At 42.4% G+C, this 13,769-nt stretch overlaps 1 long non-coding RNA gene across 1 annotated transcript; it reads left to right on the top strand.

The window, feature by feature from the left end:
- The first annotated feature begins 1,637 nt into the window (after positions 1-1,637).
- LOC119308590 lies at positions 1,638-3,261 on the top strand. The gene is made up of 2 exons (XR_005150184.1): positions 1,638-2,399; positions 2,466-3,261. It is a non-coding gene; the product is annotated as an uncharacterized LOC119308590 (long non-coding RNA).
- Positions 3,262-13,769: the final 10,508 nt, after the last annotated feature.

Genomic DNA, 13,769 nt, shown 5'->3' with positions numbered 1-13,769 from the left:
TGATCCCTGGTTGCGACCTTTTGATCCTCGTCGTTGCTTCTTTTAGGTGTGTCCACCATGTATACATCGTGTGATGGGGTGGCTTTCTAGTGCCCTATAGGTTATGGTTCTTGGTCGTCTCCTTCATCGGCGTTCATACCATCGATGTCTTCGGAGTCAAAGTCGAGCATGTCGGTTAGATCGTCGACAGTGGCTACAAAATAGGTGGTGGGTGGGTTTCGAATTTCTTCGTCGTCCGCATCCCAACCATGCTGACCATAGTCCGGCCAGGGCTCTCCTGACAAAGAGAGAGACTTTAGTGAATTCAGGATATCGCCAAAGGGCGAGTGCTGAAAGACGTCTGCGGCGGTGAACTCCATGATCGGAGCCCAATCGGGTTCGATCGGAAGGGGTGCGGAAGATTCGGAGTCCGAAACGGAGTCCGGTACCTTGGAGTCACATGCCTTGCAAAGGACTAGGCTGGTATTCGTCTCTACCGCCGTAGAGATTGCGGCTCCTGGGGCGGCGTCCAACTGTCCGTTCCCGACTGGCCCAGCCGGCTCCGAGCTAATGGTCGGCGCGGGCACCTGAGCGGCGCTTTGGGCGCTGTCCGGTGGCAGAGCTAGATCATGCCCATCGTGACAGTGTGGCGTGCTCGGCCGTGGCTCGAATCCGTCGAAGATCAAGTCCCCGCGGATGTCAGCCGTGTAGTTTAAGCTTCCAATCCTGACCTGATGGCCAGGGGCATAGCTTTCGATCTGCTCCAGATGGCCAAGCGAATTGGCCCGCAGTGTGAAGCCGCCGAATACGAAGATCTGTCCGGGGAGGAAAGTCTCACCCTGGACCGCATCGTGGTTGGTGATCGAAGAAGCCATCGGGCCTAAAGGTGACAACACAAAGGAACTCTCAATGAAAGCACCAATGTCGGTGTCAAAACTGGCGGATCTCGGGTAGGGGGTCCCGAACTGTGCATCTAGGCGGATGGTAACAGGAGACAAGGGACACGATGTTTTTACGCAGGTTCGGGCCCCCTCGATGGAGGTAAAACCCTACTCCTGCTTGATTAATATTGGTGATATGGGTAGTACAAGAGTTGATCTACCACGAGATCAGAGAGGCTAAACCCTAGAAGCTAGCCTATGGTATGATTGTTCTTCGTCCTACGGACTAAAACCCTCCGGTTTATATAGACACCGGAGAGGGCTAGGGTTACACAGAGTCGGTTACAATGGGAGGAGAACTACATATCGTATCGCCAAGCTTGCCTTCCATGCCAAGGAAAGTCCCATCCGGACACAGGACGAAGTCTTCAATCTTGTATCTTCATAGTCCGGGAGTCCGGCCAAAGGTCATAGTCCGGCCATCCGGACACCCCATAATCCAGGACTCCCTTAGTGACCCTAGTGGGCACGATACACCAGGACGCGCCAGGGATGCGTGGCGCGCCCAGGTGGGTTGTGCCTACCTCGGGTATTTTCCGGACTCCGTTTTCTTCTGTTCTGGTTATTCCCCAAGATTATATATATATATATAGGATGAGTCTATTATGATAACACCATTAAAAATGTTATTCTGCACACCAAACCTGCTTATTCTGCTAACACCTTCGTACCAAAACAAAGCATCGCCGGGACTAAAAACAACCCACACCCACCGGCCCAGCCATTCTCTCTCCCCTTCCCACCTCCAGCCCACCTACCCATCTCTCTTCTCACAGCCTGATCCACTCTCTCGCCGTGCCCACAGGCCACCGGCGGCGGCGTGCCCAACCACAACCCGCCTCCTCTCCTCAAGCCGTCGGACGCCTTCTCCCTCCCCAACGCCGCCCTCCGCCACCTCCCTTCCCTGCCGGCGCCCGGCAAAGCCACCGCCCGCTCCCAACCTTCTTGCCCCTGGGCGCATCGCCGCCTGCGCCCAGCCTCCTGACCCTCGACCGCGTCGCCGCCTGCGCCCAGTCTCCTGGCCTCCGGCCGCCGCCTGCATTCACCCTCCCGGCCACAGGCCACGGTGCCCGCGCCCAACCTCCTGGATCTGAGCTGATGAGGTCAAGGAGTGCTGGCTGCCCACGTTCGGATCCCATTGATGCGCGGCCGCCCATGTACAACAACGCCACGCGCCGATCCGCAGGATCCGTCGATTCCTGCCTTCGCTGACCACGTCCAGGGCCGCCCGATGCGCAGATCCAAGGCCCCTTGGGGGCGGCCGCCCTAGTGCCAAGCCACGCCCCCTAGAGAGCTCCTCATCGTGGATTCCCCTCCCTGGATCTCTCTCGTTGTCCCCTGCCTCGGGCACTACTGCCACTCTGATCCCGCGGGTGCTCTTCCCCCTATCTTCACCGTCGTGGCGCTCGAGCACAGTAGAGATAGTGGTGGCGACCTTCTGCCAGCTACCCTCTTGCTTGGGATTCCATGGTGATGAAGGTCAGTGTTGCCGACGACCCCCATGCAGTTCATAAGGGCCTTTTTTCATCTTCTTTTGGATTTTAGACGTGCAGTGCAGCCGGATCCCATGAGCAGTGCGCCCGGCGCCCTCGTGTGGTTCATCCACTGCCACCGGGGATTCCCTCCCTTCCCTAACCTCTCTACACAACAGACGAGCTGCTCTTTTGTCGCTCATGGGCGCGCGCCCGACGGGGCTGCTACTAGTCCGAGCTACCACCACCTCTCATCCCGACGACAACTACCTATGTTTCGAGATGCCTCACCTTGAGCTCAGTCTGGGTGTCTGTGGTGCAGTCCAGCCACAGTGGACATGTAGTTCCGTGCTCGTGTTGGTGGAGGTCATGGGCGCACCAGCGACGACGACAGCAACACCTTGATCTCCGGCATAGTTTGTGGACTGCAGGTTTAATGCAATGTTTGCTGAGTTCAATGCAATGTCAGGGTGTGGAGTGCAGGTTCTTTGAGTGGCATGATGATCCAAATACTTCATTTCTGAATTCGCTGCTCAATAAATTGCGTGATACTATGTATTGTCTGAAAACAGAGAAGAAACAGTTGGAGGAATCTCGAATCCAAGTTGAAGCTCGCATGAACAAGGCTATAGATGTGGAGATGGGCACGCGACAGAAGTAGAAGAAATTCATATGAAATTGGAAAGATTTAGAGAGATGTATCAGTCTATTGAGAAAGATGTGCCAGTATGTCCAGACATATTTGTATGTTCAGAAAATTGAATAATTTAGAAATGTTTGTGGAGTTCAAAAACTTCTATGTTACATTGTTACTGCTTGTTTGTAAGCAACTCATTTTGTCCAATACTAGGTGTTTTTAAGCAATTTCATTTCGTTCAGTGCTGGCTTACAAAGTACAATTTTTTTGCTATCTGATTTGCTATTTGACTGTAGACCAACTGAAGGAAAATTTGCTATCTTCAGTACTGGCTTACACAGTACAATTTTTTTTGCTATCTGACTGTAGATGATCTGAATAGAAATTTTACTATCTGTTTCAGTGATAGTACAAAAGAAGTGACAATGCAATTATGTTCAGTACTAGCTTTCGTTCTTATATATGTACAGCAAGCAGCACATCTTGCTTGGCGTAGTGCAGTTGACTAGTGTTAGGCGTAGTTTGTGGTGCTTGCTATGTAGTATAAATTTGCAGTGGAATGTTTGTATTCTTTTTTATGATGAATGCAGTTCATTGTAAATAGCTCCGTGGTTTGCTCTGGTTTGCTCTGTGAAAAAAAGAGAGAAAAGAAAAAAAATGATAAAAAACCACTCCTTATTTAGACGTGGTTCGATTGCATCCAGCATTTGAGAAAAGAGGTTGAAGTTCTTTGTTTGGCGCAATTTGATTGCACTCAGGATTTGCAGCAAAAACATTGGCAAATTTGTATGGACATGGATGCAGTTTATTAAGAAAACCATGGCGGTGCACTTCGCAAAACAAAAAAGCAATGAGGTTCATGGTTGCCCTGATGCAGTCCACTCGCCTCGTCCCCGCAGTGCATACTTCATTATTAACCCAAAAATATATATGCAGTGCACTAGGGAAAACCAAAACTCTAGAGAGAAAAAAGAAAAAAATGTAGTGCACTCCGATCTTTAAAAAAGTCCACTCCGAAGGACTTTGAAGTACACTTCATTTAAAAAAAAATGTGTTTGAATAGAGTGGTGCGGTTCACGTTTGAGAATGCTTGTGGCTCATTTTCAAGAGCGTTGTGGTTCACTTGGACCCAAAGTAAAAACGCAAAATAAAAAAAGTAACGAGGTTCACTTCTTGATAGTGTTGCCGTTCACTCACTACCATTGTGAAGTGCATTCTACTTTCTCATCCTTGAAAAAATTATGTTTGAATAAAAAAAACCATGCAGTTCTCTTACCCGTCTGATGCAGTGCAGTTTTTCATCCGATGCAGTGCGGTTTTCAGTCAGATGAAATACGCACGTTGATTTGGGTATCGCGAAAAACAGTGTCCGCATTTCGGTAATTCAAAATTCCTCTTAAACCGTAAAGAATTAGAGAGAGTGTTCTACATGAAAGAGTTGTGTATCATCGATATCTTTCTAACAGCGTATCGTTTGAATTATTCCGACCAGCGGTTTGCAAAAATTTCGCGAAAAACGGCCGCTGCCACTCGTTGTCCACCGCACAATTTTCAAAATTAACTTAAAATCGTAAGGAATCTCAAAAATAATTCAACATATGAAAGTTGCGCCTTGTTCGTAGCTTTCCAACGGCGTATCGGACGCCTCGTTTCGACAAACGGTTCAAAAATTGGAGCGAAAACAGTACCAATTTTTTTTAAAAACTTGAAAAACAAAATTCCGCGATTTAGTAAATTTGAAACTGCTCTTAAACCATAACGAATTAGAGAAATATTTATATATGACAAATATGCGCCTCGATGATATCTATCCAACGGCGTATCATTTGCTTCATTCCGACAAGCGGTTTAGAAAAAAACGCGAAAAAACGCTCGATGCCACTCGTCGTCCGCCGCGCCGTTTTTGAAACTGCTCTTAAACCGCAAGGAATCTCGAAAAGTGTTCAACATGACGAAGTTGCGCCTAATCCATAGCTTTCCAACGGTATATTATACGCCTCGTTCCGATAAATGGTTAAAAAACTAGAACGAAAACAGTAACAGAAAAACACTGCATGCAATTTTTTTGACGCGAAGTTCACTAGTCTCTATTGCAGTGCTCGTCGTCAAAATGATGCAGTGCGCTTCTGTTGAGCGTGCAGTGCCGAAGTGGTGTGCAGAATAGTTATTCTGCTAATATTAGCAGAATAGACCGTCTATATATATTAACCTCCGTATCACGGAGAAATCTCCTGTTTTCTTTTCTCTCTGATTTCCTAACAGATCTAGAGTTATGTCGTCCCAAGACTCGGCAGGCGAGAGCTATGTTGCAGATTATATTGCAAACTCCAAGGTCTATGGGGATGTGGAGCACTATGGCTGGACTTCGAAGGAAGAAGTTTGATCCTGAGAAGAAGGAGGAAACGAGCTCAAAGGAGGATGAAGTTCCATTGCCCCAACCTAGGGACATGCATGTTGAATTTAAGAAGTCAAGTCTCCCCAACAAAGCAAAGAGGCCTAGGATCTAGTTAATCCCTTTTTGTCTCTTGCAGGAAAATAAGCAAGATTGGTGCAAAAAGGTGTTGGAGCTTGAGTGGGAGATTCAAGAACTAAAAGATGAGAATTTCGTCCTCAAGCGTAAGCTGAGGAAGGATGGCAAACCCACCACTTCATCACCGACACCTCCTTCTTCACCACCAAAAGAAAACTGAGTATTGGGTATGGGCACTCCCCTTGGCTTCCGCCGAGCTTGGGGGAGGTGACCCAGTATCGTATCATCTCCACTATCTTTTGCCTTTACTTTCTTAGTTTGATCCATGGTTATCTTTTGCTATTAGATGAATAAAAGTTTAGTTACCCTTTCTTTTTGTGAGTTTTGTTAGTGATCAATCCTTGTAGTCGTGTGTGATATATATAAAAAAGTTTAGTTTGAGTTTTGCCTTCTTTACTTTTTTTGTTTCAATAAAAAGAAAGGAAATAAAAGAAAAATATCATATGTTAATCTTATGGTAAGTGATGACATTACACAAGGAAAAGTATAAGTAGAAAATTTTATTGTAGATTGACAAACATAGCATTGGTCAATGATGCCACTCATGAAAGAATTAATAAGGGAAGAGAATATTTACATATAAATATACTATCATGGAAATCTTTTATGATTGTGAGCACCCATCAAAATATTATATGCCAAATTGTTGACGTTGGACAAGGAAGACAACTTAATGATTTATGTTTGTTCATATCCACATAGAAGTTATATTGTCATAGATCCTTCAACATGTGGTGCTTGCCCCTATCTTTGCTAGCCAAAAACTCCGCACTAAGTAGAGATACTACTTGTGCATCCAAAACCCTTAAACCCTATATTGTTTGAGAGTCCACCATACCTACCTACGGATTGAGTAATATCCATCAAGTAAGTTGTCATCGGTGCAAAAAGGGCAATAAAAATTGCTTATAAAAGTGTGAGATCATTTAGTGTAATGGAAAATTGATCGTTGTACGAACTTGTGATGGTGAAGAATAAAAGCGACATACTGCACAATAAAGGTTGCCATCACTATGGGCAATATAACGTGATGTTATCTTGCACTAAGGGGTTGAGCATACAAACAAAAAGCATGGCAACCTCTGCTTCCCTCTGCGAAGGGCCTATCTTTTACTTTCATGTATTTACTTTTATGCAAGAGTCAAAGTTTTTCTCTCTTTTCCTTTTATTTTTCTCCCTTGGCAAGCATCATGGGGTGAGGAAAGATCTAGGCACATATATCCAGTTGAATATGGTAGCATGAGTTATTATTGTTGACATCACCATTGAGGTGAATGCGTTGGGAGGCAAAACTATAAGCCCCTATCTTTCTATGTGTCCGGTTGAAACGTTTTGCTCATGTGTACGCGGTGAGTGTTAGCAATCATAGAAGACTAAATGATGGTTGAGTATGTGGACTTGCCTAAAGGCTTCGATACGTGACTCTTCCTAAAAAGATGATGAATTGTAGTTGCAAAGTTGACTGAGAACATAGTTTGTCGGTTTCCAATAGAGTTTATGCTTTATACTTCGATGTTGTGATGAATTGTCACTTGTTCATGAGAAGTTCTATGATTAAAGATTTATGTTAAAGTTTGTTGTTGTTATAATAAGTCACATGATGCTACTATGTCCGTATTTTTGTTTTTATCGACACCTCTCTCTCTAAGCATGTGGACATGTTTTTAGGTTTCAGTTTTCGCTTGAGGGCAAGCGAGGTCTAAGCTTGGGGGAGTTGATACGTCCATTTTGCATCAGGTTTTCCTACTATTATTTATGTTGTTTTATTGTATAATAATGCTTTTTGGAGTAATTCTAATGCCTTTTATTTCATAATATGCAAGGTAAGCACCAAGGGTGAGAATTCCGACAGCTGGAAATCTGGACCTGAAAAAGCTACGTTAAGCTACCTATCCTGCACAACTCCAAATGAGTTGAAACTTCCCGAGGATTTTTTATGGAATATTTAATAAATATTGGAGCAAATAAGTACCAGAGGGGGGCCACCAGGTGGGCACAACCCACCTGGGCGCGCCAGGAGGCCCAGGCGCGCCCTGGTGGGTGCGCCCTCCTCGGCCCACCTCTGGTGCCCATCTTCTGGTATATAAGTCATTTTAACCTAGAAAAAAATGAGAGGAGGACTTTCGGGAAGAAGCGTCGTCACCTCGAGGCGGAACTTGGGCAGGAGCACTTTTGCCCTCCGGCGGAGCGATTCCGCCAGGGGAACTTCCCCCCCGGAGGGGGAAATCATCGTGATCATCATCACCAACAACTCTCCCATCTTGGGGAGGGCTATCTTCATCAGCATCTTCATAGCACCAACTCTTCTCAAACCCTAGTTCATCTCTTGTGTTCAATCTTTGTATCAAAACTATAGATTGGTGCTTGTGGGTGACTAGTAGTGTTGATTACATCTTGTAGTTGATTACAATATGGTTTATTTGGTGGAAGATTATATGTTCAGATCCATTATGCTATTTAATACTCCTCTGATCTTGAGCATGTTTATCATTTGTGAGTAGTTACTTTCGTTCTTGAGGTCACGGGAGAAATCATGTTGCAAGTAATCATGTGAACTTGATATGTGTTCGATATTTTTGATGATATGTATGTTGTCATTCTCTTAGTGGTGTCATGTGAAAGTCGACTACATGACACTTCACCATATTTGGGCCTAAGGGAATGCATTTGTGAGTAGTTATTAGATGGTGGGTTGTGAGACTGACAAAAGCTTAAACCCCAGTTTATGCGCTATTCCGTGAGGGTCCGATTGGATCCAAAATTTTAATGCTATGGTTAGAATTTATTCTTAATACTTTTCTCGTAGTTGCAGATGCTTGTAAGAGGGTTAATCATAAATAGGAGGTTTGTTTAAGTAAGAACAACACCTAAGAACCGGTCCACCCACATATCAAATTATCAAAGTAACGAACACGAATTAAGCCAACATGATGAAAGTGACTAGATGAAATTCCCGTGTACCCTCAAGAACACTTTGCTTATCATAAGAAACCGTTTTGGTCTGTCCTTTGCCTCAAAAGGATTGGGCTACCTTGCTGCACTTTTGTTACCACTATCGTTACTTGCTCGTTACAAATTATCTTGCTATCAAACTACTCCGCTACTTACAATTTTAGCACTTGCAGACAATACCTTGCTGAAAACCACTTGTCATTTCCTTCTGCTCCTCGTTGGGTTCGACACTCTTACTTATCGAAAAGGCTACAATTGACCCCATATACTTGTGGGTCATCAGGACCCCGCTGCCACAGGGGGTAGGACAAAAGATGGCATGCAAGTTCTTTCCATAAGCACGTATTACTATTTGCGGCATACATGCCTACATTATATTTATGAACTAGAGCTAGTGCCGTATCGCCCGAGGTTATGAATGTTATATGATGAATATCATCCAGCGAATTCACCAGTCCAATGCCTATGAATTTCTCTCATATTGTTCTTGCTAAGTTACTACTACTATTGTTACTATTACGCTTGCTAAAAAATCATTGCTATCACTGTTACCGTTACTATTGTTGTTGCTACTACTATCAAAGCTATTATACTACTTTGCTAATGATCACTTTGTTGTAGATAATTAATCTCCAGGTGTGGTTGAATTGAAAATTCAGCTGCTAATACTTGCAAATATTCTATGGCTCCCATTGCGTCGAATCAATAAATTTGGGTTGAATACTCTACCCTCCAAAACTGTTGCGATCCCTTATACTTGTGGGTTATCAAGACCTTTTTATGGTGCCGTTTGCCGGGGAGCACAACTATATTTGTTGTGTCACTTGGGATTATTATCAAATTATCCCGATGAAGAATTTGAAGGATGCTAAGACTAAGATTTTTCCCTCTAAGATGAGGGGAGGTAAGGAACTGCCATCGAGCTCTGCTTTAGATTCATCTTCTGTTATAAGTAGACTCGCAGCACCACCACATGTTATCAATTCTGATATGTCGCAAGTTATTGATGGTGCTATGAATGCTATGAATGCTACTCATGATTCTAGTACCTCGCTTGATGATAATGTGCCACTAGGTGAATTTCTTGATGAACAGATTGCTAGAGTAAGACAGAATGAGATTGTTGAAACTGATGAAGAGCTTGAAACTAAAAATCCTGAAACACTTGTTACAACTAGTTCTCCTAGATATGAATTGCCAAAGGTACCAGAAGGTTATGTTATGGATGGGGAGACAACTAGAGACATTCTTGCTTGTAAGGATAGAGATGATTTTGAAAAATTATTATGCAAGTATAAAGAAAAGAATTTGAATGCTAAAATGAAATGTGATGCTCAGTTTGCTACTTCACCTATCTTTGTTGATGATAAGGATTGTGAATTCTCTGTCGACCCAGAGTTAATTACTTTGGTTGAATCTGATCCTTTCCATGGTTATAAAACTGAAACTTTTGTGGCACATCTTACTAAGTTGAATGACATAGACACCCTTTTTGCTCATGATGAGAAGATTCACTATTATTATATTCTCAAATTATTTCCGTTCTCATTAAAGGGTGATGCTAAGGCTTGGTATAATACTCTTGCTCCTGGTTGTGTGGGTAGTCCCCAGGATATGATTTATTACTTCTCTGAAAAATATTCTCCTGCTCATAAGAAAGAAGTTGCCTTACAGAAAATATTTAACTTTGCGCAAATTGAAGAAGAGAGTCTCCCACAAGATTGGGGGAGGCTTCTCCAATTGCTTAATGCTTTCCCTGATCACCCTCTTAAGAAAAATGAAATACCTGATATCTTCTATAATGGACTAACCGATGCTTCTAGGGATTTTCTAGATAATTGTGCTAGTTGTGTTTTCAGGGAACGAACTGTTGAACAAGCTGAAGAATTATTGAATAACATATTGAAAAATTATGATGATTGGATCCTTCCTGAACCATCACTTAAACCTACTCCAAAGAAGAGGGGTATCTTATATCTCAGTCCTGAAGATATGAAAGAGGCAAAGAAATCTATGAAGGAAAAAGGTATTAAAGCACAAGATGTTAAAATTTTAGCACCTGTCAAAGAAATACATGGGCTTGAAACACCATCACCACCTAAGGTGGTAGAGGTAAATTCTTCACTAAAGTTCGATGAAGGTGATATTCCTTATAATAAACATCCTATTCAATGCCTTTATGAGTTTGATAATTACATTAGAAAGCAAGATCACTTCAATGCAAATGTTATGAAACAATTGAAATATAATTCTGATATGATTGCTCGCTTGAGTGACTTGTTATTTAGAGTCTCAAATGATGTTAGAGGTGTAGGGAAGCATGCCTCTATGGTTGAAACACAATTAGAACAAGTTGCAAAATCTCAAAGAGAGTTGTTAGATGAAATGAATAATAATATCAATGATCATGTTGTTAGAGTAATGACTAGAGGAAATAGAATGACTCAGGAACCACTTTATCCTGAGGGACACCCAAAAAGAATTGAACAAGACTCTCAAAGAGTTAAAAAGATGCACCTAGTCCTTTTAAAAAGAAAATGAAGAAGAAAAATGATAGGACTTTGCATGCCTCTAGTGAACCTGAAGTAGAAAAACCTCCTGATAACGAGAATGAAGTCTCTATTTATGATGTTGAAACTCAATCTGGTAATGAACACTCAACTTCTGATGATGAAAAAGACAATTTTGAGGTTGATGAAGATACTCAAACAAATAATAAAGAACCAGACAATGATGTTGAAATAGAACCAGCAATTGATCTTGATAACCCACAACCCAAGAATAAAAGATATGATAAGACTTTGTAGCTAGAAAACATGGTAAGGAAAGAGAACCGTGGGTTCAAAAACCTATGCTCTTTCCACCTAATTAGGTCAACCAAAAAGAAAGATGATGAAGAATTTGAACGCTTTGCTGAAATGCTGAGGCCAGTCTTTTTGCGTACTCGCTTGAATGATATCTTAAAAATGCCTCCTTATGCAAAATACATGAAAGACATCATCACCAATAAGAGAAAATACCGGAAGCTGAAATCTCCACCATGCTTGCTAATTATACTTTTAAGGGTGGAATACCTAAAAAACTTGGAGATACGGGAATACCAACTATACCTTGCTCCATCAAAAGAAATTACTTGAAAATTGATTTATGTGATTTAGGAGCTGGTGTTAGTGTTATGCCTTTTTCTTTATATAAAAGACTTGATTTGAACAAACTCACACCTATCAAAATATCTTTGCAAATGGCTGACAAATCAACTGCCATACCTATCGGTATTTGTGAGGATGTGCCTGTTGTTGTTGCAAACGTTACTATCTTAACTGACTTTGTTATACTTGAGATGCCTGAGGACGACAACATGTAAATTATCCTTGGTAGACCCTTCTTGAATACTGTAGGGGCTGTTATTGATTGCAATAAAAGCAAGGTAACTTTTCATATCAATGGTAATGAGCATACGGTGCACTTTTTGAAGAAACAATTCCAAGTGAATGGTATTAATTTTATTGAAAAATCTCAGACAATCACTATTGGAAGTTTTCGACTACGTCTACCTACTGCCAAAAAGAAATATGAAATGCTTATTGTTGGGGACATTCATATCCCCATTGAGATAACTTAGTGTTTCACGAAAGTTCTTCGGTTTCATGCCAATCAGAAGTGGTTGCTAATAAGACTTCATCAACCTTATTATTGGATCATTTTTGAGAAGTATGAAGTTGACGAATTTAGTGAGCACTACCTTCTGTCCTTACCCTTTGTTTTTAGTTTTTATTAGTTAAATAAAATAAAATGTCAGGTTTTGTCTGTTTTCTGAGTTTTCCGTACAATAAAAAAATGATGCAAAAATAAAAGTTCTCAGTCTGAAAATTTAATACGATTTTTTTCTGAATATTTAAGAATTTTTAGTGCAAATAACATCAGAGGGAGGTGCTCCTGGTGGGTCGTGGTCCCCGCGTGGGCCCCCTCACTTATCTCTTCATCCCATATCACCACCTACCTCTAGAAAAAATCAGCATTGTTCTCTCTCTCGTGTTCTTTCTCTCAAACCCACGGATTTCAATCCCTTTGCTCAAAGCTCTATTCTGAAACTGTTTCGGGGGATTGTTGCTTGGTATGTGACTCCTCCGTTGGTCCAATTAGTTTTTGCTTTAGTGGTTTATACTTTGAATAATTAGTTGCTGTTGGTGCTGCTATAGATGAGCTTGCATGTTAAATTCTTAGAGTTCTAAGTAGTTTTAATGCTTGATATGGCCTCTATGCATCCCCATGAGTAGTTGCTCTCATTCTTGTAAAGTTTTGTTGAGAAAAACTTTGTGGACTAAAAATTTCAGAATTTTGTTCATAGGAAATATATGACTATCCTTAGGAAGTTTGCTTCCAAGAAGAACTCCAAGGGAATTATTAGGGACTCATCAGATCTTCGTACCCAGAGAATGGCGGAGGTACAGCCGTGCGAATGGCCGCATAACCCATTCATGGAGGGAGCTAGAATCCATCAAGAGTTTGCACAATATGCTGCTAATGCTAGCCTCACAGACTTCATCCCAGCTGAATGTGAACAGTGCCATATATTCACAAATTCCTTTGTGCAAAGCTTTCATTTCTTGAGTAGGAATAATCCCCCTAAGGTCCAGTTTAACTTATATGCTGAACCCCATCAGATACCACTTACAGATTTTTGTGACATGTGCTTGCTCCCTTCCAATGGTGGTTTAGTAGAGCCTAGGCCCATGGAGTTTGATGGTTTTTACCGTACTCTGACAGTGGGGGATGAGAGAAGGGTATCGGGTGTCACTGCCACTAGCTTACATTTTCTTGTCGTGCATTATTTTGCTCTATTCAATGCAAAGTGTTTGCTTAGTAGAGAGAAGGTAGGTGCACTCTGTTCCCCGGACTTCGCTATTTTATGCCGTGCACTTTACAGCAACAACACTTATAGCTTGGGGGCTATTGTGGCACGTCGCCTCCACATTAACAGATCCAAGGGTAAAATACATGGTGGTATTTATGCTACTCGTTTAGTGAGTCACTTCAACATTCAGATACGCCAGCATGACTATCCTTTACCCAAGGTCTATTAGATCGTCAGGCTATGGCACACCACCAGTTTATTGATAGCAAGAGCGCTGACATTACTGTTCCTTATAACCTGGTTTTCAGTGCGGACACTCGTGATATTATTCCATTGCCTACACCTGATTTGTTTGATCTTATCGCCAGGGGCGGATACAGGATCTTGCCTGAGGACATTGTCG

Source organism: Triticum dicoccoides, chromosome 5B, assembly GCF_002162155.2.
Source record: "Triticum dicoccoides isolate Atlit2015 ecotype Zavitan chromosome 5B, WEW_v2.0, whole genome shotgun sequence".
Taxonomy (NCBI): Eukaryota; Viridiplantae; Streptophyta; class Magnoliopsida; order Poales; family Poaceae; genus Triticum; species Triticum dicoccoides.
This window is presented reverse-complemented; position numbering and strand designations above follow the sequence as displayed.